The sequence below is a fragment of the Peromyscus californicus genome, unplaced genomic scaffold (genome assembly GCF_007827085.1).
Source record: "Peromyscus californicus insignis strain IS unplaced genomic scaffold, ASM782708v3 Scaffold_3__1_contigs__length_106647218, whole genome shotgun sequence".
In the NCBI taxonomy this organism is placed as follows: Eukaryota; Metazoa; Chordata; class Mammalia; order Rodentia; family Cricetidae; genus Peromyscus; species Peromyscus californicus.
The window spans coordinates 103,757,305-103,784,095 of record NW_026294551.1 but is presented as its reverse complement, the minus strand read 5'-3'; positions in this window follow the sequence as shown (position 1 = coordinate 103,784,095).

Genomic DNA, 26,791 nt, shown 5'->3' with positions numbered 1-26,791 from the left:
TTCAAAATGTAAGTCGGGTCATGTCACCCCTCTACCACCTGTTAGGGCTCTGCACTTCTTTCAAAATTGAGGGAAGCTCATGCCGTGGTATTAAAGGTTGTTGTATGGTAATGAACTCGCAGCCTCTCTCTGGCTATTCTTGCCCCTTGTCCATCTGTTCCCATCACATCTATGTCTTTGCAGCTCCTTGCCATACCCAGCATGCACTCCTTCACACTCCCTTTGGATTATTTCTTTCTACCAAATCTTCCCCCTTATCTCCTTGGTTAATTCTTTCATTTCAAACCTTTGCTAAAATTGTGGGGTTTTTTTTATAGAGGGCTACTGTGATCATTAACACTGTCATCTGCCTCTGCCCTGCTGTAATCTCTATTTCTTCATAGTTTAAGTATCATCTCTTGGCATACAGGTGGTTATCTGCTGTTTTCCTGAATTCCTCTTCAAGAATAGAAGTCTCATGAGGACAGGCATCTGCTTTGTTCACTCAAGTATCCTCATGTCCACAAGTCCATGCCTGGCACAAAGTAACAGGCAGACAGCAATGCATTTTCATAAGATGAGGAGGAAGGTATGGCTCATTCACTAAGTGTGCCTGATCCACAAGATGAAGGCCAGAGCTGGCAATCCCAGCGCTCATGTAAAAGCCAGGTGTGGTCCTTCCAATGGCTCCAGTGGGGCAGTAGAGGCAGAGGAATTGTTGGGGCTGGCTGCCAGCCTAGCTCAAAATATGAACTCTGAGTTCAGAAAGAGACTCTGCCTCAAAGGAACAAGACAGAGCGACAGAAGAGGACACCTGACGCCCCCCTTCTAGCCTCTGTATGCACCAGGACACACACACACACACACACACACACACACACACACACACACACACACACACACACACACACACACCTCTTTTACAGCAGGAATGTACCCAAGAGGAGCCATATCCCCACTCCAGTTAAACATGGAGCTCTGCATATTGAGGCTACTTATTCCAGCATAGGCCAAAAAGTGAGACAACAAAATTCCATTGTTCTTTTTCATCTGCTGTTTTGATTATATGCTTAAATAGGAGTACTAAATGTCATACTACAGACAATTGGTGGGCAAGAAACATTAACTGTGAGCAGTTGGAACATTCTCTGCTTCTCTGGGCCATTGCACAATACAGGCAGCAGGCACCCTGTCCCAGAGGCAAACCCTCCAGCAGAACAGGGCAGCCCACAGCAGTTCAGAGGGGCCTAGAGTTGACTGGAAAACCTGCCCTGGGGACCTTTTTGTATTTTATCTCCAGAGAGGAAAAGGGGACATTTTGTGGGGAAAGTGAGGTTATACAGAATCCACCTTCCACTGTGTTCTGGTGAGAAAACAGGAAGCAGGGACAGGATGTGGCCACTGAGTTGACTAGAGGGGCTCTCTGTGGGGGTGACAGGCTGTCCCTACATTGCCACTGGAAGGAAGAAGACAGTGGTTGTTATAGTTTGAATCTGAAATGTCCCCCCAGGCTCTTGTCTTAAAAGTTTGGTCCCCAGATTCTGCTGTGTGAAGTCTTTAGGAGATGGGGCCTGACTGGCCAAAGTGGATCCCTAGAGATGCTTCTAGATGCACTCGCCCCATCGCACACTCCTGAGTCACAGAAAGAGCAGTGCTTGCTGCCATGTCTTCCCTGACGTGATGCATTGAGATCTCTGAAATCTGGGCCTCCTCCCAAGCTGTCCTGTCAGATATTTGGTTCTGGTGACGAAAATATTACCAACACTGGTCAAAATGCAGAGCTGGGCTAGGTGTGTCATTGGAAGATGAGAGGGCAGGTGAAGGACACCAAACAGTTGTCTTGGAGAGTGGAACAGGAAACCCACCACAGAAACCCACAGGATGCACTCCCTGGACTAAGGCCAGCTGAGGTATAATGTCAGACATAAAATAAGTCCATTGTGACAACTTTGTTTTTAAAAAAAAAAGTAAAGAATGAGCCAGTGCCTAGAAAAGGAATCTGAAGTAAAGGAAACCATTAACTGAAATGAAGAAGAAAAAGAAGGAAGGGAGTGGGGAGTGATAGAGGGTGAGGGAAAGAGAGAGAAAGAGAGGAAGGAAGGGAAGGAGGGAGGGAGGGAGGAACAAAGGGAAGGAGGGAGGGAGGGAGGGAGGGAGGGAGGGAGGGAGGGAGGGAGGGAGGGAGAAATGGAGGAGGAAGGAAAGAGAGGAAGGAAGAAAGGGAGAGAGGGAGGGAGGGGGAAAGAGAGAGAAAGGAAGGAAGGAAGGAAGATAGGGGGAGGGAGGAGAGAGATGGGGGGATTTTAGTTAGCTTGGTCTTATACAAAGTTCCAGCGTGGATGGGAGAGGAGCCCCCCAATGCCCTACTCACAACTGAGCAGTTACTGGCAGCTGCCAGCTGCCAGGAAAGGTAGAGTCAATTTTCTTCAAGAATGTGGGTCCTAATAGGCTACCCACACTCCAATGGATGATCTGAATTCACATACACAGGGAGATCACAGTTGAACTCAGTTCAATTAGTTCAAAAAGTAGGAAATAAAGTAGGGAGGGAGACCTGGTGGGTGTCTGGAAGGACTTGAGAGAAGTAGAGCTGGATACCATGAAAACACACTGTGCTCACACATGCAGTCTCAAGAATAAATACACTGGAGTTTAAGATGGCAAAGAGGCTGCGGCAGGTGTGAGGGGATTGGAGGCTGGGGAAGGAGAATCAAAAACGACTTTCATCTTAACATGCCATAATGAAACCTAACACTGTGTGTGCTAACCAAAAAAATAAAGAAACAAGCTTTATTTAGCTTAATTGAGCTTTCTCCTGTCTGTCTTAGTTTCCTTGGCTCCTCGGGTAGTCTGAAGGAAGATGCTGGAAAATTCACATCCCTTTATTTCTTCTGTGAAACACTACCACAGATGCCTAGGAAAATCCCTAAAGCGAGCCTGTGGAGGAGGGAGGAGCCTGCCAACATGCTTAAGTACACTTAAAGATGCCCAGCTTGTGACTCCATTTACAGCATTCTAGAGTCTTTATCTTAAAGAAATAATCCACAACCACTCCAGAATATATAGCTTGGTTAATTATTGAACCAGTGCATAGACAGCAAAGGTCTAAAGACGGTTCATGCTTCCACTTATAAAAGAATGACTGGGAAAGTTAAAATGTGTGTACAAGTGTGCCTGTAACACTCAAAGCTCAGACATGTACCTGTTGAGAAAGCAACTACAACTTTGTTCCCAACAAGAGACAGACTAAGAACAGCCTAGACATTCACAGAGAGAGGACTAGCTAAGGAAATTAAAGTCTGTCCTTACAAGAAGGGGTTAAGAATAGCAAAGCAGATCAATATTTAAAAGATGAATGCCCATCCGTGCATCAGCTCCACTGAGGGTAGGCTTTTCATTGCTACCTTACTGCTTTTTGTTGGTTTTTATTGACACAGAATCTGGAAAATTTAACAAGACATAGATGTTCAATCAACTTTTGAACCATGAATATATTTCTTAACAACAACAACCCCTAAAAGAATGATTACAACAGAATAAATTAGGTCAAAAACGATGGCTCAGTGGGTAAAGCGCACCTGACAACATGACTGCAATCCCCAGGTCTCAGGTCAAGGTGACAGGAGAGAACCAACTCCATAAAGTTGCCCTCTGACCACACATGCACCATGGCATGTGCTGCCCCCACTCAATTAAATTTTCATAAAAAATGTACAGACAAGACAATATGAACAGGTTTGTATTTGTATGAGTGTATGTGGCTAAGCATCTGAATCATGTGTAGAGTTTTAGTTACGTGTGTATAAGGATAGAATACATTATGATGCTGTAAGAGTAAAGTGGTGTATGATGTTTCTTGTTCTCCATGTTCACAGGTTGCCTGGAAGTTCTGTTCTGTGGACCTTCTTCCTGAACTCATGATAAGCATCTACTAATTGGAGCACTGCTCATTGTCAGAGCAAAACCAATAGGTTCTTACATAGGCTTTTACCTGACTACAGCTCATTGGCCAAAGACAGTCACATGATCGTAGCCAACTATAAAGCAGGCAGTAAGTGGTTATGCTATATGTTCAGGATATTAAAGCGTCAAAACACTTAACAAATGAAACTAAAGACTACCATAGACACCTTCTTAGAAAACACACATGGAACTGTGAGATGTAACCAAAACTACAGAACCACAACATCTTTACTTTTAACCACCGTTCTGTATAAGAGTATTTTTGCAAGGCCGTAGAGCCAGGAAAGTGCCTCCTATGTGAGCATGAAGACCTGAGTTTGGATTCCCAATCCATATAAAAAGCTAGTGTGTTGACACATGTGTATTCTCAGCACTGGAGAATGGAGATGGTTGGGTGCTCAGGATTCAGTGACCTGCTGTTTTAGCTGATATGTTGAGCTCTGTACTTAGAGAGAGCTCCTGTCTCAAAATGTAAGGTGGAGAATGATTGAGGTAGACACTTAACTCACCCTGTGCACATATGTGCATCTACATACATGAATATGTGTGCACACATACAGAATGTGTGTGTATACATATGTAGAGTATCAGTGTCTTATACAATTTTCTATAGTTTTTCACATTTCAGAGCTAATTTGTTCAAGGAGGAACTATTTGGAAGAGATTACACATTTTGAGGGTTGTAGGTTAAATAGGAAAGGTAAGCTAGCTCTGATGTCTGTAAAAATGCTTACTGGAAGAATATTAGGAAGAAACATGCCATGATCAGCAGTGTTGATCTTCTTCTTCTTCTTCTTCTTCTTCTTCTTCTTCTTCTTCTTCTTCTTCTTCTCCTCCTCCTCCTCCTCCTCCTCCTCCTCCTCCTCCTCCTCCTCCTCCTCTTCCTCCTCAATATTTCTTTAGACTCTGTGAATTCTTCACAATGATTAACTGTTGTTATTATTAGTCCTCAGGTAATAATTCTGAATAAAGATATGTTTTACTAGTGATCAGTGTTAAATTATGAAAGCCAAGAAATTCAGTAGTGAGTTCCCATTGTGTCTGTAGCAGTGGTCCCTGCATGGTAATCAATTGTAATTCCTTAACATTTCATGAGCATGGTATTTGACTTAAAAGTGAGAAGTACTAACAAAAACAAATGAGAGAAGAAAAAAAAAGACTGATCTCAAGAGGCCTAATTTGTCCAGTTTTACTCTCTAGAATTTGTTTTTTTATTGCTATAGGTATGATGTGAATGTGTGTTCATGAGTGTGAAAGGCTAACTTTTGGGAGTGGGTTCTCTCCTTCCATGGTATAGAGGCAGGAGGTCTCCTGTGGTTCTGCCATCCTGCATACTCCAAGACAGTTGGCCCGTAAGCTAGCAGGGTTCTTTTGCCTCAGTTTCTCATTCTGCTGTAGGAGTGCTGGGATTATAATGCCTGACACCACAGACAGTTTTTTTTTTTTTTTTTAACCTGGGTCTGTAGACTGTCTTAGTGTTCTATTGCTGTGAAGAGACACCATGACCACATTGTGGCAGATTGAATAGGAGACTGAATGGCCCTCATAGACTTATAGATTTAAATTCTTGGTCATATAAGGAATGGCACTATTAGGAGGTGTGGCCTTGTTGGAGTAGGTGTGACCTTGTTGGAGGAAATATGTCACTGGAGATGAGTTTTGAAGTTTCAAATGCTCAAGCCAGGCCCAGTATCTCTCTCTCTTCCTGTTGCTTGCTGACCTGAATGTAGAACTCTCAGCTACCTCTCCAGCACCATGTCTGCCTGCATGCTGCCATGCTTCCTGCCGTGATAATGAACTAAACCTCTGAATTGTAATACCACCCTAGTTAAATATTTTCCTTTATAATAGTTGCTGTGGTCATGGTGTCTCTTCACAGCAATAGAAACCCTAAGACAGAGGTTGATACCAGGGACTGGAGTATTGCTGTGATAGGCCTGACCATGCTTTTGTTTGGGGAAATGTAAATTTTAGGACTTCGGATTAGGAAAGCAATTGAATGCTTTAAGCAGGGATCAATGGACCATTCTAGTAAAAGCATGGAACACAGTGGTGCTAAGGATGACTTGAACTGTAGGGGCCTTGCTCAAGAAGTTTCAGAGGAGAAGAATATTCATATGTGGCCTAGAGACAGACCAATCTTGTGACACTTTAGTGAAGAATGTGGCTACTTTCTGCCCTTGTTCAAAAAATCGGCCCCAGGCTAAACTGAAGTGTTATGAATTAACATTGTTGGCAGAGGATATTTCAAAACAGTCCAGTATGGACTGTTGGCTTGGTTATTAGTGCCCAGTCTTATGATGATCTATAATGAAAAGGAGCAGCCGGGCGGTGGTGGCGCACGCCTTTAATCCCAGCACTCAGGAGGCAGAGCCAGGCAGATCTCTGTGAGTTCGAGGCCAGCCTGGGCTACCAAGTGAGTTCCAGGAGAGGCGCAAAGCTACACAGAGAAACCCTGTCTCGAAAAACAAAACAAAAAAAATAAATAAATAAAAAAGGAGCAAGCTAAGAAAGGAAAAATATAAAATGTATAGTTTAAGGAGAAAAGGAGCACCAGGAAGTGTAATGAAGTCAAATCCTGGGCTTGAGGCGATATGATGCTAAATGGAGTAAAGGGAGTGGTGAGCTCAGAGTAAGACCCACCAGCTAAGCTTCCTTCTTGTTAAAAGGAATTAAAGAAAAGTTGAGTGCTGGCGGTGGTGGCGCACACCTTTAATCCCAGCACTCCAGAGGCAGAGGAAGGTGGATCTCTGAGCTCTAGGCCAACTTAGTTCACAGATCAAGTTCCAGGACAGTCAATCACAGGCAGTGAGGGAAACCATGGAAAACAGAAAACTGGTAGAAATGTGTTTGAATGAAAGGGCTGTATTCCAGCCCCAGCAGGTGGCAGAACTTGGCAGCTTTGGCCATGTGGTTCTGGCTTTAGAGTCAAGGTTACAAGAAAGGGGTTATGGAATCTCCCTCCACAAATAAGGCAAGCCAGTGAGGCCAGGCATATGTCAGGAGTGTCCCTACATGGAGTTTTAGAAAGGCCATTGGGTGAAGCCTGGATTGCCTTGGAGACCCCAAGATGTTGGAGATGCCAGAGCCATGGGATTCCTGCCTAGAAGAGCTGCTAACAGGGAATGGAACAAGCCAATGAGAGAGAAGCATGTTGCAGTCAACAACGCTGACAGGAGTTGGAGATCTGAAGATCACTTTGACATCAGACATGGAGATGCAGAGTGTGGAGTTTGCCCAGCTGGTTTTTGGTCTTGTTTTGGTCCAGTATTTCCTCACTATGCTCCCTTTCCTCCATTTTGGGATGGTAAAGTATATCGTGTGCCATTGGATGTTGGAAGTATGTGATCTGCTTTTTCATCTTGATTTTACAGGGGGTTACAGTTAAGAGACTGAATAAATCTCAGAAGACTTTTAACTTTGGACTTTTACATAGTGTTGACACTATTTGAGACTATGGGGACTTTTGAAGCTGGACTGAATGCATTTCTGCATTGTGCTATGACTACAAGCCTATGAGGGCCAGGGAGTGGAGTGTGGTGTTTTGAACAGGAATAGCTCATAGATTTAAATATTTGGTCCCTAGGGAGTGGTACTAGTAGGCGAGGCCTGCTAGAGGAAGTGTGTTACTGGGGGTGGACTTTGAGGTTTCAAATGCTCAAGCCAGGGCTAATGTGTGTCTCTCTTCCTATTGCCTGACGATCTGGATACAGAACTCTCTCCAGTACCATGTCTGCCTATATGCTGTCATGCTCCATGCCATGAGAATAATGGACTAAATCTCTGAAACTATAAGCTAGCCCCAATTAAATGTTTTCTTTTATAAGAGTTGCCATGTCTCTTAGGGTTTCTATTGCTGTGAAGAGACCACAGCTGTTGTGTAATAATCTTCTTGTACACTGTGAAGAAGTGTCACTCTGACTGGTTTAATAAAAAGCTGAACAACCAGTCACTAGGCAGGATTTCCAGACATAGAAGACACTGGGAAGAAGAAAGGTGGAGAAGCCAGGAAACACCAGGAGACTCAGAGGAAGCAGGATGGGCAGTACAGAGTTAGGGTAACTTAAAAATAACTGAACCATGTAAAAGAATGTAGATTAAAAGATATGGGTTAATTTAAGTTATCAGAACTAGTTAGGAATAAGCCCAAGCTATCAGCCGAGCTTTCATAATTAATAATAAGTCTCTGTGTCATTATTGGGGAGCTGACAGTCCTGATGAAAAAGTCTGACTACACATGGCAACTCTTATAAAGAAAAGCATTTAACTGGGGGTGCCTTACAGTTCAGAGATTTAGTCCATTATCATCATGGAGAGAAGCATGGTAGCATACAGGCAAACGTGGTGCTGGAAAAATAGCTGAGAGTCTTACATTTGGATCCCCAGGCAGCAGAAAGGGGGACACACTGGGCTTGGCTTGGGCTTTTAAAACCTCAAATCCCACCCCTAGTGACACACTTCCTCCAACAAGGACACACCTACCAATCCTTCTCAAGTAGCACCATTCCCTGATGACCAAGCATTCAAACATCAGCCCATGGTGGAAGGAGGTCATTCCTATTCAGATCACCACAGGGACTCAAGCTCAGGTCATCAGGCTTGCTTGGAAAGTGCTTTTTCCTGCTAGGCCATCTTGCCAGGTCCCATAACTTTATTTGGGGAAAAGCTCTTTTTTTAAAAAAATAAAGTATTTGTATTAATTTTTAAAGAATTTCATAAAAAGTATTTTGATCACACTCACTCCTAACCCTCCCAGGTTCACCCCCATGCCCCCAACTTCATGTCCTATCTATTTCATTAAGTCCAACATACTCATGGTATGGGATGGTCCACTGGAGCATGGCCCACTTACCAGGGGCCACACCCTTAAAGAAACTGTCTACCCCAGAAACTATCAGCTGTCAATTGCTCTTCAATTAGGCATGAGGATTAATGACTCCCAACCCCCTCCTTGTTGGGGTGCTGACTGGCTTGATCTTGTGCAGGTTTTGTGCAGGCACAGTGTTGTGGGTTCATGAGTGCAGTAGTCCTGTCATGTTCTGAAGACATTGTTTTGTTCCAGTTCTCCTGACTTCTGGCTTTATCATCTTTCTCATCCATCTTCAGTATGGTCCCATAATGTTTTAAAATGTATATCTGAGGCTTGCCTCAAACTTCTGACCCTTCTGCTTCTGCCTCTTCAGCATCTCTTACCAGTGTGTGCCACCACAACTGGCCCCATAACTTGTAAGAAGAGTGTATGGGTTTGTCCATGGCCATAATACTTCAAAAAAAATCAGTGATAATTTATCATTTCTCTTCTCAGGAAAGAAAACAATGAGTTTTATCTTTCAGTGCCCTGGCAAAGAGGAATGAGATCACAGCCAAACAGACAACTTAGGGTTGTCTTTTAACGTAAAGTAGGGGATGCAGCTTCAGTAAGGACGACTTTCAAATATCACTTGAAAGTTAGACTTTTATAAAACTTCAATTTTTAAAAAATTGTTTTCTAGCTCACCAAAATAGATCATTGCTTCCAACTCATCTTGATGAAAGCCTACTCAAACACAATTATTTATACCCCTCTTGAGTCGTATATGGAGCTGGATCTATGTTTTACCTCATGCTGAATAGGAGAGTTCTAAAGCTGGAAGGACCTTTACAAATAATAAGGAAAATGGAAACTCCAAAAGACAGAAAATAATCCCTGGTAGCATTTCTTGGGCCTTGTGTATGAAATGCCCACTCATTGGGTATCTTGATGTTGAAACTACTGGCATTTCAGACCAGATAATTTTTGGTTGTAGAGGGTTGCCCTGTGCCTACAGAACATTTGGCAACATCCCTGGCCTCTATCCTCTATTTACTAGATGCCAGGAGTATCCAATATCCATAGCTGTAACACACACACATGCTGCAGGCCGCAGGAATATATCATAAGAACTCAGCTGGTTGTGGCAAAGTCACTACCTGGAGGAATCAGGGAATTCCTCCAGAGGAAGCCAAATCCCAAGGAGTTTTTGGTGTTACTTGGCTTGTTATATATCAGCTGTATTCTGTTATGAAAATCATGTGTGCCTTCATAGTTTTCCCCAATTGACTTTTCCCTAAGAAGGGCTAACAGTGTGGACTGATCACTCTCTGGACATACACATTCCAGGTATTTGGAGAACAGCCTCGGGAAAGGCTTTCTCTGGAATCAGATATCTCCCTTGGCCACTTTCAAGGACTAGCAGTAATAACAGTCCACATGCAAGTCTCCTGGTAAATTCCACAAGGAGACACCACCTAGGTCAGGTGGACGTTAAGTAATAGCTTTACACAATTCAGCTCGGACCCCTCTTTCTTACAGCCTTACTAACTTTATAGACTGCTAACTCCTTACCTAACCACTTCTAGGAATATTTAGATAACCTCCTGCACTGACAGCTATGCTCAGCCAGAACCCCAGTTCAAGCCTCCCTGTAATTATCATCATTAGCAGCATCTGGCCAGGTCCATCCCCAGATGGAGGAGAGTACTTTATCAGAGATACCTCTGTATTCTTTAAGAACAGACTTAACCATCCAGGCTACCTGTTTGAGAAGGCCTGGTGGATGTGCCAATTAAGCGTTACTTCCTCCTTTCCCAAACCTTACCTCCAGTTCCAGATCTCCCTTTAACTATCACCAGAGGCATCCAGCTGTACACAGGTTGCCTAGCGACTGAGCACACTTTCCCCCACCCTGCAGAAAAACGGCAGATAGCTTGGACAGATAGGAGCCACAGGAAAAAAGAAGACAGTTTTACTTTCTCCCATTGACCTAGCAACTTATAGATTCTTAACATTTTCTACCAATCACGTTTAAGATTATAGTTGAGCACATAAGAGCCCTCTTCTTAGATATTACCTGAATTCAGCCTTTAGTTAATTCATTTCCCCATTGGTCACTTCCCTTTGGGGTTGCAAATGATAATTAATGGTTGTTGCCTCCCTATGTGATTCTTATCACCCTTCCATTTGACCTTGGAAGCCTGGCTTTGCACTGCTAAGAGAATACTGCTTGTAAGTGTATATATACCAGGACTTCCAGGGCACAGGGGTTCGGAGAAGAGAAAAGAGAATGGAAGAACTAGATGGGTAAGAACTTGAGAGGAACAAACTGAGATGGGGAAGAACTAGATTGAAGGCTAGAAGAGAGTACTAGAGGAACGAGATGGAAGATGAGGATGAGCCAGATGGGGAACAACAAGATGAGGAAGAACGAGATGAGGAGAGAGAAGGAGATGGGAGAGAAGATGATATGGGAAGGAACAAGATGGATGAGAACCTAGAAGGGGCAGAACAAGATGAAGGAATTAAGATAGAACCCAGAGGGGACCGCGGACAAGTGTAGAGAGAAATCAGGCAAGAAAAGACCTAAATATGAGAGCAGAATATAAGCTTGTAACTGACACAGAATAATAAAGTATATGGACTAAGGAGTTTCGTGTACATAGATTCATTTCTCCTCATCAAAGATTAATTATCAGCTGGTTGTAGATTCTTCCCAGACCCTGGGAGGGGACTATCGAGGGGCTGGACCCCCTTAGTCCCCGATACACACACACACACACACACACACACACACACACACGAGTATCCTTCAACTCTGACAACCAAATGGCCCCAGGCATTGCCAAATGTCTCCAAGGTGATATATGGAGTCTTTCATGCAACCCTTTTAAAATATTCCCCATGCCAAGGTATTATTATGATGTCTAGTTAACAGACAGAACAACTGAGTCCCAGAAGATGAAATGACTCATTCCTGGTCATAGGAAGAAGCAGGACTGTTCAGCACTATAGAATCCCACATCTTTACCCATAACACACCATGCTAAACATTTTACATGTATATCCTCATGAAACTCTCACATCCACTGCAAGAAGTAGGCACAGTCATAACTGCTGTCTGTCAAAGCAAGCAGAGTCACCAAGGCTTTAGAACCTTGGCCAAGGCCACACAGCTAAGAAACTGCAAGCCTGTTTGATCCCACTGTTTGCATTCTCAATGGCAGCATACATGACTGAGGGCTTGCTCTACTGTACTATGTGCCAAGGAAGGGTGAGAGATCAGGGGACATCCAAACTACTCACTCATTCATTAATTGCATGTGCCGAGGCATTGGGAAGGCAGTTCGCTGAAGAACAGGGCCTCAAAACCTGCCCTTCTAATGACTACCTGTGCCACCGTGGACAAGTTACACACATTCTTTGAGCCTTGAGTTTCATTTCTGTCTTCAGTAAGAATGAACCAAATTTTGAGGATTATTATGAAAACAAAATGATGTGTTGCATGGAAAATGTATAGGATGCAGTTTGAGGAGGTACCTCAGTAGTGCCCCCATCACTAACACACACACAAAAGCTTAGCTGCAAGCACCTGTATCTCAGTCAATGCTCCTGCGCACACACTACATACCACACACACATGCAAAATGCACAGGGAAGACTGAGCACATAGAGTGACCAATAAAAATGCTAATAACTGCTATTATTGTTATTGTTACTTTCCAGAAGGAACTGAGTTGTCTAACTTCTGAATGCATGCAGAGCTAAATAATATGGAAACAGATAATAAGAAAAATCACCCTGCAAGGAAAATGCAATTGAAATGCCAGAACAATCCCTAGGCAGTATGACATGATCGCATTTACCTGCTGTTCCATATGTTAGCTTTTGAAGGAAAAAAACCTGCAGTAACTCATGTTTGTCATTAGATTTTTAAAAACCACAGCACTTGGACTTCCTGTTGGTAAATGCAATGGAATATCCTCACAACACAAATCGCACTTGCAAAAAACTGAAGCACATTGACCATTTTCTAGATGTCTTGTCATCAGTTTTGTCTGTTTCCACTCAGAGGACTCGGGGGCGAAAAAGAAAACAGCTTCTGTTGCTAGGAACATTTCATAGAATTAAGATATACCTCTGCCCACAGAGGCTCCCATGAACTAGTCCCCTGCTCCCCTGAAAACCAAATTACACACAGATGTACGGCTGAGTCTAAAGATGTTTGTCAAGGCTAGTCATTTCAATTCTGAATTAGTTACAGATGCTAAATACAAAGGCAGAGGGGGAGAGTGCGTGGATAATATCAGTTCTCTCTCTCAAGGCACTTTGCGTCTCCGCTTTGAGTTTGCTTGATTTTTATTTCTCCTTATGCAAATTGTCAGATGTTCTAAGGATCATGTAGAAGGTTGTGTTTAATAGCTAGGGGTCAGGGTTTAGCATTAGAAGTCTTATTAGTCTTATGATTAAAAGTTATCTCTAGATGAAATCTGTAAAACTAGAAAGTGTGTCCTCTGCAGGATTGTTCAGCTTCCTTCTGACTTGGAAGATTAAATTTAAAAGGATAACACATTTTGAAAAATGCCCGAGTCCATATGAGACTAACCGTACTAATCTTTTAGAGAAATAATCAGGTTAATTCATCTGAGGCAAGAGAGGATAGTGGCTAACTGCGGGAGCTTAAGAGTTTCTGGGAGTGGCTTCAAACCCTAGTTCTGCTACTTATCTGCAACAAAGCAACTTAAGAAAGGGAGGGTTTCCTTTGTCTCTCCAGGCAGGCACAGAGGCAGTCTATCATGGTGGGCAAGTCAGGTGAGCAAAAGTCTGAGGTCATATCACATCTGCAGTCAGGAAGCAGAGAACGATGAATGTTGGTGTTCAGCCCTCTTTCTCCTTTTTAGTCCGTCTGATACCTCAGTCCATGGAATGGTGCCACCCACATGTAGGATGGATCTTCCCACCTCAACCCAGTCTAAAACTACATCACAAACACACCCAGAAGGTTGTCTCCTAGGCAGTTCTGGATCCTGCCTCATGGACAATCAATATCAACCACCAGTGGGCTAGCCTGGAACTTGTTTCTAACCAAAAGAAACAGCAATGAAAATGAGATGTCACTCCTGTGTTAAGGTTATACAGGAAGTTCGTTCTGTCCTTTGCTGGCTTTAATGAAGTTAAGTGTCCATGTGTGAATGTCTGTGTTTGAAAGAACCATGAACAGGGAGCCAACAGGTGACTAAGGCTTGCAGTCCAACAACCCCTGAGAAACTGAAAGCATCCAACAACCACGTGGATAAACTTGAAAGCAGATCTGTTCCCTAACATGAGCCCCCAGCCCTGGCTGGTGCCTTGATCTCAGCCTCTTGCAGCCCACAGCAGAATATTGGTGAAGAATGCATGATGATGTACGCCTGCAATCTCAACACTCAGAGACTGGGGGGCAGTGTGCGGCCAGCCGGTGCTACATAGCAAGACCCCATTTTTAAAAATCAATGCATTAAATAAGAATATCAATAAACAATAAATAAATATATGTGTTGTGTCAAAGTGCTAAATTCTGCTAACTTGTTTTGTAGGAACAGGCAACTAGATGATACTTAGATCTTAGGGTAATGATGAGGCATCAGGAGGCTAACGCTTAACACTACAGCTAGTACCTTGTAAGCTGACTTTATACTGTACTGTTATTTTATTCACAACATTCTGTATTCACAATTCTTATCTGTCTCAGGATAATTAATGTGATGTACAGGAATTTTAAAGACACAGTCAATGTTTAGAAACCACATTTCTGGGGATTCTGTGCTACTATTGTATGTATAGTAAGGCTTCTGCTGCACTACCCTTGTACACTGAGGGCGAGGGAGACAGTTATGTGTGTCTTGTTGCCAGAGCAAAGGGGATCCCAAAGGGAGGTAACTGGGAACAGACATTCCACAGAAAATCCCAACAGAGAGAGGAGCATACGGACTTAGCCAGTCAAGTGTTTCCCTCATGGCTTATAGGGCAGTTTGGCAAATGCATGGGAAATTAGAGGTCCCATATGTCATTGGTGGGAATGGGAGGGCACTCTTCAACACAGTCACCCCATTTCTAGGCAAGTATTCCAAGAAGCTATCCGACAGTGGCACCAGTAGTTTTCAGTTGCTCTGTTCATGGACAAGAACACTAGGAAACAACTGGTATTTCACCATTTTGACCTACAAATATGGCAATTTCATATAGTTTTACTTAGAAGAACAGGATTTGAGACAATTTTAAAATCCAAGTGGGACTGTGGATCAGTTGAACTTTCACCTCATATACATTCACATACATACACATACAGTCATGCCTTTATATCCATGGATTTCATACCTTCAGATTCAACCACAGATCAAAATATTTGAATTTTTGTGTCTATTTTACACATCCACAAACCTTTCTTTATTGTGTGGCCTAGACAATACACCATAATTGTGGTGATATATTGTTTGTTCTTTAACAAATAAAGCTTGCCTGGAGATCAGAGTACAGAGTTAGCTACTAGAGGTCAGGCAGTGGTAGCACACACCTTTAATCTCAGAACTTGGGAGGAGGAAACAGGAAGTGATATGGCTGGGCAGAGAGAGGAAGTGATAAGGCGGGTGGAGACAGGAGCTTGGCTCCCTTTCAGTCTGAGCATTTCTAGAAGTAAGAAGTCTTTCTGGCTGTTCTGCTTCTCTGATCTTTCAGCTTTCACCCTGATATCTAACTCCAGGTTTTTATTATTAAGACAAATTAGAATTTGTGCTACATCTGACATCCAACTTTGGGGGCACCAATTCATGAAAAAGCTGCTTGCCAGTGACTTTGCAGCACAGGCCGGGGCTGCAAGCCAGAGTCACTACCCTGCCAGGTAAGTTTCTCTTGCAGCCTCTCCGCAGTAAAATCCATAGACATTTGGGCTTCAAACACCACAGGAGTTAGCCAGTTTTACACATTCCCCTGTGCAGATGGCTGGCTCTTTGGTTTCCATTTCCCAGTGGGTTGTGGGCTTTCCATGGACCCCCTCTTAGGCTGCTGCCAAACTAGGTATCTGCCATGAAAACCCACTCCGGCTTCTCCTCTTCTACATAGAAGCAATCAGCCTCACATCTTCACTGTCATTGTCACATGTCAGCAGATTTGGTGAGACAATTGGGAATTCTTTTTTTTATTTTATAATTAATTTAATTTTACATATCAGCCACGAATTCCCCTGTCCTCCCTCCTCCCACCCTTCAACCTTCCCTCCCTCCAATCCTCCCCCCATTCCCACCTCCTCCAAGGCAAGGTCTCCCCTGGGGATTCAGCTCGGCCTGGTAGATTCAGTTGAGGCAGGTCCAGTCTTAAAGGGAATTCTTTAAGGGAATTAGTTAAAAGAGAGAGTTATTTCCCCCCACATTAAAAAATGGGAAACACTATTATGATGGAGAGAGTTAGGTCTCTGTATGATAATACGCTGGATGGTTTGAAAATGGAACAATTAAATGAGAGGATAATTAATTTAGATGTGATTTATGTAATGTCAATTATAATATTATCTGTTTAATCATTTTTGTTTTATCATTTAAAAAGTTGGTTAATTTGAGTGCCAAGATAAAAGTTTTAGGAAAACTTATTAAAACAGATCATAGAGATATTCAGACCAAGACAGAGGAATTTAAAGGAGAACCAATATCAGCATTGTATTATAAGGTTAGAGAAGAACATCTTAAGGTTTTCAAACAGCCAACCTTAATTTATTCAGTAACCTTACATGAACTGCCAGATGATACATATCCCCCAGACTGTGTAAGAGCTGAATGGACTCCTGCACAAATGTTAGATTTGAGGAGATTCAAAGAAGTAATAGTCTTATATGGCATGCATTCACCTTTTGTGAAGCAGATGTTAAACTCATGGTCAACTTGTAATGGAATTATCCCTTAAGACTAGAGAGACTTGGTTACAGCAGTCTTCAAGCCTGGTCCTCAATTACATTGGAGGACCTGGTGGAAAGATGAGGCTAAAACCATTGAACAATGAAGTAGGGCTAGAGGTACGGAAATATCCCAAGACCAACTTCTTGGAGAAGGAGATTATGCTAATATAGAAAGGCAATCTCTACATGATGACCACACCCTTGCTTTATGCCACCCAGCAGCCTTGAATGCTTGGGACAGAACTGAAGACGTAGGAAAGAAAATTGAGTCATTTACTAAAGTTATGCAGGGCCCAAAAGAAAACTTTACTGATTTCTTACAAAGGTTGGCTTCAGCAGTAAATAGAATGATACCATATTCAGAAGCTTGACAGATAATTAAATCTCTGGCTTTTGAAAATGCTAATGCACAATGCAAAAGGGTAATTAGGCCATTAAAGGCAAAATCAGCACCTTTGAAGGAATGGATCCAAGATACAGTCAATACTGAATCTCATAACCATGAAGATGCTTGGATAGGAAAGATGATTTCCAGAGGTTTGAAGAAAAATCAAAATGTCAAATGTTTCAATTGCAGTAAACAAGGTCACCTAAAAAGGGATTGTAAACAGGACATTCCTAGAAACAATGTTTCTTCTAAGAATAGTCCGAATGGAATGCCCCTCACTTCTGGAGTATGCAGAAGGTGTGGCAAATGCAGACATAGACAAGGTAACCCTTTGCCATCTGGAAGCACCTTGAGGAGCTTCTCACAGGCCCCCATGTCAAATTTGGTTCAGTCGTTTCTTGTCATTGTGGAGGAAACTCCTTCCCAGAGCAATTAAAAAACCTAATGCCTATTGTAAAAAACCATACTGCTCTGGATGATAGAACAGCTACATAAGAGAGAACAAAAAGTTCAGGAGAAATCATAAAGCAAATATTATAAAGATTAGATTTGCACAAGAGAGACCTCTTAATTAGAAGAGGTGATAGTTCATCAACCAGTGTAACCATTCAATTTAACCTAACTTATATGAGTAACAAATGCTTCTCATTTGATCAGATATAACTTGCCAAAAGGGAGCGTCCCCAAAGTTAGGGTTGGGGCAGGGTTTTGTTTTTGTCTTTTCAGGAGAATGAAGGCATCAGCTAAGGAATCCAAAGACCACTGGGAAAAAAAAAAAGAGACGTGAAGAAAAAGAATAAATCATCCAGAAAAAATGTACCGAGAAAAAGAACAAATTGGCCTATTGGTATATCACATCTCCAACAGGATAAAATTTCATAAATCTTTCCAAATGTTTGTTTCTACTGTCCTCTACAGACATATAATGCAAATCATCTTTTTGTAGTCCCAGTTCAATTAAAAATTAAAGCTGGCTTTGGAGTTGGAGTTCTCTCTTTCTCTAAACCCAAGCATGCTTGTTAAAGTAAAATCAAAAATCTCTGTCTCATGTCATAAGAGCCACTTGATATGGGACTGTAGTGGGTAGCTGTTCCAGCTTTGACCTGGAAGTACTACCCGCATTGAGACTTCGGTAACTACAAGGCGGAGCCAAGACAGGACCCCTGAAGATCCAGAGATCCAGAGGGGCGGGTTCTCTTGGTTCCTGGATCCTGGACGCTGGAGGTAGACTGAGCAGAGTTCTCCAAAGAACACCGCTGGACTGTGCTTCACCTTTCCCAGACCCTGTAACCTATCCCTTCAATTGTAAGTTACCCCACAAAATAAAGCTCCCTTTTAACTATGTGGAGTTGCCTTAATAATTCTACCAATATAGGACAGAAGAAAAAACAAAATTAGGGACTATTTTATTGCCACTAATCTCATAATCCTTTGGTTTTGACTCTTTAACACTTATCTTAAGGTACAAATATTATCTCAAAATTTATTATATATATATATATATATATATATATATATATATATATATATATGTGCACACACACACACATATATATTAAACTTTTTGTCATGATATTAGTGGTCATATAGAAAAAGGCTTCATCAAGCTTCTTGTACATGATTTCAGGTTTGAGTCTCTATCAGGTAACTAGGAATTAAGTTTTTGTACTCTGGATATACATAACAAATATTGATCCTTTAACCTCTTTGAGATCTGCTGCATATGACATTTAAAATGCTAAAGTTTTTGGCAGTGAACCAAGACGACACCTAATAGAGACCTTTGAAGTCGCTAAAGGAGAATAGGACCCCACAACAATGATTCCACATGGACTATGATAACACCACTAAGCTGACAAACACCACTCAAAGATTGGCTTTGGACCACAAACTGTTCCAGACAATCTCAAGGTTGCTAGCTGAGATGATCCAGCCTCACTGACTACTCTAGTCAGGACTTGAGACAAGCCCTACACTTTGCCATTATGCAGAGACTGGACAACAAATGATACAGCTACCTCTCCCAGGACTTGACAATTAACCCAATTTTTTCTTTTCAGGATCCCCTAAAGATGCCATCACCCCCAGACAGCAGGAAGTAATTTTAAAAATATGACACCCATATTCCCAAGAGGTGGAGTGGCTGGTTTTTGGTTATTCAATGGGTTAGGATATTTGTCATTGTTTAGGGGGGTTGGTTGCAAGTTGTTATTGGAAATGATCAGGGAAAAAGCTGAACAACGGAGAATAGAGTCAGGGTTCTTGTTTTGAAAAGAAAAATAGAGGATATAGAAATGATAGGATAAAGGGGTAGATTATTTAATCTACTTTTAAAAAGCAACTACTTGTTTTTAAATATTTTACATAGATATGGATCATTGTATGTTGATACAAATTTGAGGTTATTTTTGTTAGAACATACTACACATACATTTCTAATTCTTGTTCAAGGCATTGTACCTATACAACTTATTTATCAATGCAATACAAATTTCTAGTCACTGAAAGTTATTATTACAAACTACTTAGGATATAAAAAATGCAAGTTAGTAGTTAGTCATTACAGTCATGTTAGGTGTGTTTTCAAGGTCCAACAAAGATATATTTTAGATAGACGGGTCATCTTCAAACACTTCAGAGATCTACAGAATATGGCATTTAAGGTGTTTTAATAACATAGGTTCTTTTTTTATGACAATGAGACATGTCTGCTCCTGGGAACACCAATCTATTTCAGAGAAGATGATGGGCATCGAAGAAAATCCATATGGAGTTTACTTTCTTTGTGACAAAAGTTAGGCACTGGGCAAGAAAATGCTCTTACCTCAACTGCTGACAGTATGTTGTCCAAATGGACAAGCAGAACACAAAAGAAAGGACTGCTGAACCTTGCCAAGACAAAGTAGGACAGCCCTTCAGAAAATCCTGCTTCACAGATAAGTCTGTCAGATATGCTAGGCCTGTAGGCTGAAGACAAATGCCCCAACATTACAGAAGAACCTTGGGTGACTGTCCAGGCAGCCAGCTGTTTCTGTCATTTCTCACAGTTTTTGGAAGTTGTTTGCTTGCACTTCCTGATTACTCAGGTAATAGTATTTTCTTCTTGGGTCTCTGATAGAATTGAAGCCTTTATAGTTATAGTTTTTTTGTTACCAGATTCAGAAAAGGAATTCCGTAAAGAGGTGTAAAGTGTATAAGGTTGAAAGATATTAAAAGATAGTTTTAGTAATGCAAGTTAGGATAGAAAGTGAATTAGTCCTTTGGACGTACCAAGATAGAATAGATAATGGAGTATTTTCTCTGAATTTGTCAAATATTAATGGAATGGACATTGTTAATGTAACTATTGCTTGTACATAGTTATTGTACTTATAGTATATAGCTTCTCTTATATTAGTTATAGCCTTCTTTTATTAGACAAAAAAGGGAGAATGTGGTGATATTTTGTTTGTGCTTTAACAAATAAAGCTTGCCTGGAGCTAAGAGTACAAAGCCAGCCACTAGAGGCCAGTCAGTGGTGGCACACACCTTTAATCCCAGTACTTGGGATCTTATGCTTTTGATCCTAGTACTTAGGAGACACACACCTTTAATCCTAGAACTTGGGAGGAGGAAACAGGAAGTGATATGGCTGGATGGAGAGAGGAAGTGATAAGGCCGAGTGGAGATAGGAGCTTGGCCCCCTTTCAGTCTTAGGATTCCTAGCAGGAAGAAGTTTTCTAATGGCTGGCTGTTCTGCTTCTCTGATCTTTCTTCACCCTGGTATCTGACTCCAGGTTCTGATTATTAAAAAGAATTGGAATGTATGCTATATATAATATTTATTAATAAATAATATTTTACTGTATTAGGCATTATAGTGACCTATAAATGATTTAAAGTATCCAAGATGATATTGTATAGGTTATATGTAAATGCTCACTCACCCTGTATAATGGACTTGAGTGTTTACAGGTTGGACATCTTTGGTAGGGAAACTGGAGTCAATCTCCTGAGAATATTGATGGGCAACTGCATATATGTGCATATGTATATAATAGCATTCTTCTCTTGCATTATTAAATATTTTTATTTGATAATTTTTTTGACAATTTCATATACAATGTGTTATGATTACATTCACCCACCTACTACCACCTCTCATTCCCCCCTCTCCTACCTTCCCCCTTCTTTCCAGGGAGTCTACATTTTACCCTCATGTCCCTCCTTTTCTGTGAAGGCAGTCACAGCTGCTGTGTGTCCATGATTGCAATAACCCCACTGTATCCAGAAGACATACCACTCCCCTGCCCTCCTTCGCATCCTTCAGCTCCTACAGATGCCCACCATCTTCTGCAATGTTCCTTGGGCCTCAGAGGGGGTAACAAAGGCTGAGAGCTACACTAGTCTATGGGTATTAATATAAAATTTAAAAGGCAACTCAACTACATGTCCATTTGGCACAACATCAGTAGTAATTCCCCACAGAGCATTGTGACCTCTCCAGATATAGTGGCATGAATGTTCTGGTCACCTCCAAGGCAGTCATGGCATCATTGCACCAGGAACATATTTTGCCAGGTAGTTCGGTATTTCTTTGATGGCTAAGAATGTTAAATACTTTTTTGAAATGTTACTAGTCATTCATATTCCATCTTTTGAGAACTCTGTTCAATTTCACAGCCCATTTTAGGTTGATATTTATTTTCTTTTATAAAATTATTTATTATTAGTGGGGGACATGCATGCCATAGCATGCATATGCATGGCAAAGAACAATTTCTGTGTATCCACTGTTACCTTTCACCATGGAATTGCAGGCTATCAGGCTTGCATGAAAGTGCTTCTACCCATGAGCCACTCACTGGCCTCCTCTGTCTGTTTTCTTAGTGCTTAATTTTTTTTTAGCTCTTTGTATATTCTAGGTATTCAAACTCTGTCAGGTATATAGCAGGCAAAGATATCCTTACATTCTGTAGATTACCTCATTGTGCAGTTGGCTGTTTCTCTTTCAATGTGACTGATAAGTTTTCTGAGTTTACTAATTTTGGTTGGCATCTGTGGAAAAATTCAAATACACTGTTCCAAGCTTTTCTGGCTTTTAAGGTTTCCATTGAAAAGCAAGTGGTTATTCTGTGGCCCTGCATGTGGCTTTGTTTGTATTTGGCTTGCTAGTCCTCTCTTGAAGCTTTTAATATAGTTTCTTTTAACTACAATATGACAAAGGGTGTTTCTTTTCTGATCCTGCCTATTTGGTGTTTTATATGTCTCTTATATCTCGATTTGCATCTCTTTCACTATATTTGGGTTAATTTCTTCTTTGGTTTTATTGAAAATATTTTCTATGCCTTTAGCATAGAATTCTCTTTCTCCAGTGCCTATAAGTCAAAAGTTTGATCTTTTCTTGGTGATCTCACAAGATCACAAAGATCTCAAGTGTCACTCACAGGATTAAAAATTATTTTCTTTGACTAAATGATCCAATTCCTCTTTATTTTCAACCCCTGATATTCTGCTTTCCACATAATTTATTCTATAGGTGAGGCCTTCCACTGAGTTCCTCATCCCATTCTACAGGTGAGGCCTTCCACTGAGTTTTGTAGTGGACTTGTTGGCCTTTTTATTTCCAGCTTCATTTATATTTATGAAATGTTTCTCTTTATTGACTCCAATTTTCCTGAATTGTCCTTTTTATTTTCATTCAGATGTTTTTGTTCTCTGGGAAGTCACTGAAGGATTTATCCTATCCTCTTTGTTTAGTGTTGTTGGTATTTTTGACTCTTTGACTCTGGTTCTTTTGGGGGTCCACTACCCAGCTCCCAAATAAATACATGGAGGCTTATTCTTTCTTATGAATGCCTAGCCCTTAGCTTGGCTTATTTCTAGCCAACTTTTCTTAACTAATTATCCATCTACCTTTTGCCTCTGGGCTTCTACCTTCTTCTATTTCTGTCTATCTCTTTCCTTCTTACTCCGTGTCTGGCTGGGTGGCTGGGTGGCTGGGTGGCTGGCCCCTTGCATCCCACTCTCTTCCTTTTCTCACTCCTTCATCTTCTCTTCCCAGATTTCTCCTACTTATTCTCTCTGCCTGTCAGCCCCACCTATCCTTTCTCCTGCCTTGTTATTAGCTGTTCAGCTCTTTATTAGACCAATCAGATGTTTTAGACAGGCAAAGTAACACAGCTTCATAGAGTTAAACAAATGCAACATAAAAGAATACAACACATCTTTGCATCATCAAATAGATGTTCCACAGCATAAATAAATGTAACACAGCTTCAACTAATATTATACAATAGTTTAGGTGTTTATTTGTGTCCTCTTCAAAGTTTCTGAATATATTTATAACTTTAAAATATTTCTTTGTCTCTAGTTTAGTCTAAGTTACTCTCATTGGGGAACCTTATATGGAATTGATGACCTTTGAGGTGGGCATGCTGTCTGCCCTTAGGATGTTAAACATCAACAAGTTTAATCAAGAATAAAACTCAAGTTAGATCCCTCCTGTAATTGATTAAGAGCTTTGTGTGTCGCGATGGTCTGTTCTGGATTTTTGCTATCTTCTAAGCTCTCTGGGGAGCTTGTACTTCTACAGAAAGCTTAAATTATACAGTTGATGGACACTTAAATCAAGAGGACTAGTTTATGGTGAAAAAGTGTTTTCCTTTATTCTCACCAAGAAAGGAGGCAAGACCTTTGTAACACCTCTGTATCACCAAATTTAATAAATGTAAAAATACTAAGATGCTTTTTAGGGGGATGGAGTCACTATTCATGATGAAAAAAAAGATTTGGGAGTAACCAGCACTTCTGAACATCCTTTCAAGGGAGTGTTACACTATGCAGGGAGATAGAAAAGGAGATTGGTGGATAAATAGAAACCCACACGGATTGATTAAATTCAAGTTACTAGATGAAAAAGCTTCTGAATATCAGGATCCTGCCTGCCTCTGTGCCCAAGGGACTTGAGGATTGTGCCCCACTGAAAGGCCATCGGTGGCTTTCAAAACAGCAACCGCAACAAGCCATTTATTGAACAATTACCATATACAATGATACATGCCTTAAATACTCCATGTCACTAAATCCTCCAAGCAACTCTGTAGTTAAACATGAGAAGTCCCATTTTACAGGCAAGATAAACAGAACTCAGTGGGATTAATGACTTTGCCTCAGTCCACAGTATTTACAGCAAGTAGAATAAACACTGTCATGGGATCGCAACTTCAGGTTGTGACTCAGCACCTTAGAGATAAGCCAGCTACTGGTTGATAATTAAACGATGATGTCAAATGGACGCACATTCACAAAGATAAGTATTAAGAAACTCATGTTGGGTGTGGGTGATATATACCTGTAGTCCTAGAGCTTGGGAGGTGGAGACAGGAGGATCGATTGGACTTAGGAGTTCTAAGTCAATGTGGGCAACATAGTGAGAGCCTTTCAAAAGAAACAGACTTAAGAAACTCTACAGTCAAAACATAGGTAAGAAAGGTCAGCATAGAAGAGTACTAAAGGGCAGTGGTGTGAAACTGAAACCAAAGTGCAAGAAACAGGAAGAGGGATCTGAGTTCTGCCGTCTTGGGAAATGATGGGTGACTTTGGGCAAATTACCTCAGGCTCTGTGGGCTCAACTTTAAAAAGAAGTGAAAATTTATTTTGTTTTGGTAAAGGAGAAAATTTATATGAATATCTTAGTAGATAACTTATAAAAAAAACTATATATCATGACACTCAAAATAGTTTTATTTCTGGTAACAGAAACAGGTAAGCTCACTGAAGAGGGTTCTAGAGATTCCTAAAGGGAGCAAGGACATGAGTTCACATTACTGCTGAGGAATACAGGTCTAATTTGGAAGTCTCTAAATATCTAATGAGAGGTGGAGTGTTATTACTATCAACCCATCAGCATTATCACTGAAATGATAAATTAAAAGTAAGCCAGGCATGGTGGCATATGCCTGTAATCTTGGCATTCTGGAGAAGACAGGATAGAAGGCCGGCCTGTGCTTCATACTGAGATCCTATTTCCAAACTGCAAAGCCAAACAAAACAAAGAACCCTAATTTTTTGTTGTTGTGGCTGCTGTTTTCAAGCATACATGGCATTTCTAGTTCTAAAAAACAAGCTATTTGCTTTTCCCTTAAAACACACACATACCAAAACAAACAAACAAATCCAGAAAACAGATCAGGGGCTGGGTAAATGGCTTAATGAATTGCTTTACAAGCATTAGAACCTGAATTCCATCCCAACTCTGACATAAAAAAAAAAATGCTGCCCTAGTGCTATGTGCTTGTAATCCCAGAAAAGGAGAGACAAAGACAAGTAAATCCCCAGGGTTCACTGGCCACATACCCTAGCCTACTTAGTGAGCTCTGGACCAGTGAGAGATCCTGGCTTAAAAACAAAACAAACAACAACAACAAAACAAAACAAAAAGAGAAAGAGTAGGACAGCACCTGAGGAACAATTCAACTCTTGCCCACTGGCCACCACGCACATGGCATACATATCCATGCACATGTACACAGACAGGAATATACACACGTGCATACACGTACATGGCAGAGTCCAAATCTGCAGAAGTGAAAACTCTGTGCTACTTCTGGGCTTCCCTCTGTCATGACGCCAACCATGCCCTGTGTGAGGCAGTACTGAGTAAAGGTGAAGGGTATGTCTACTCATAGAACTAAAGAGACACACTGCTCTTTCAACTTTCTGTGAAGATATTATCCTTCATTCCAGAGGACACCAACATGAACTATGCCCCCAACTCTGGGATTTCAGCATTTTAGAAGAAAACTCTCATATAGTCTGTACTGAAAGAAACAGAACCAATAATCTATACGTGGGCTTATTTGAAGGAATTTGCTCATGTGATTATGGAAGCTACCTGTGGTCTGGCAGGCTGATGACCCCAAGATGAGCACTGAAGACTCTGGGAAGAGCACTGATTCTCACTTTAAGTCCAAAGGCTGTCTGTGGGGCTGAATTCCTCTTGTTTGGGAAGAGGTCGGTCTCCTCTCCATCTAGCCCTCTGACTGACTGAATGAGGTCTGTGATGGTTAATACTGACTGTCAACTTGACAGGATCTAGAATTGAGCCTCAGGGCAGGCCTGTGAGGTGTTCTCGAGTAGGTTAACTGAATCAAGAAGCCAGACCTGTGCTAAATTTTGAATATCATCATCCATGGGCTAAAATCTTAGACTGAATGAAAAGGAGCCAGTGAGTCAAGCACCAGCATCCATCTCCCTCTGCTTCCTGACCACAGATGCCATGTGACCAGATCCCTCTGCTTCATGACCACAGATGCCATGTGACCAGCTCCCTCTGCTTCCTGACCACAGATGCCATGTGACCAGATCCCTCTGCTTCCTGACCACAGATGCCATGTGACCAGATCCCTCTGCTTCATGACCACAGATGCCATGTGACCAGATCCCTCTGCTTCCTGACTACAGATGCCATGTGACCAGATCCCATTGCTTCCTGACTGCAGATGCCATGTGACAAGCCCCCTCACATTCCTGCCACCACACTTTCCCTGCCTCACATTGGGAGTCAAAATGAATGTTTTTTTTTTTAACTTGAATTGCTTCTTGTCCAGTGTATTAGTCACTTTTCTGCTGCTGTGATAAAACACCATATCCAGAAGCAGTTTATAGAAGGAAGGGTTTTTTTTCCTGGGCTTACAGTTCCAGAGGGACATCGTGGCAGCAACAGCTGTGAGCTCACATCTAGATTGGCAAGCAGGAAGCAGAG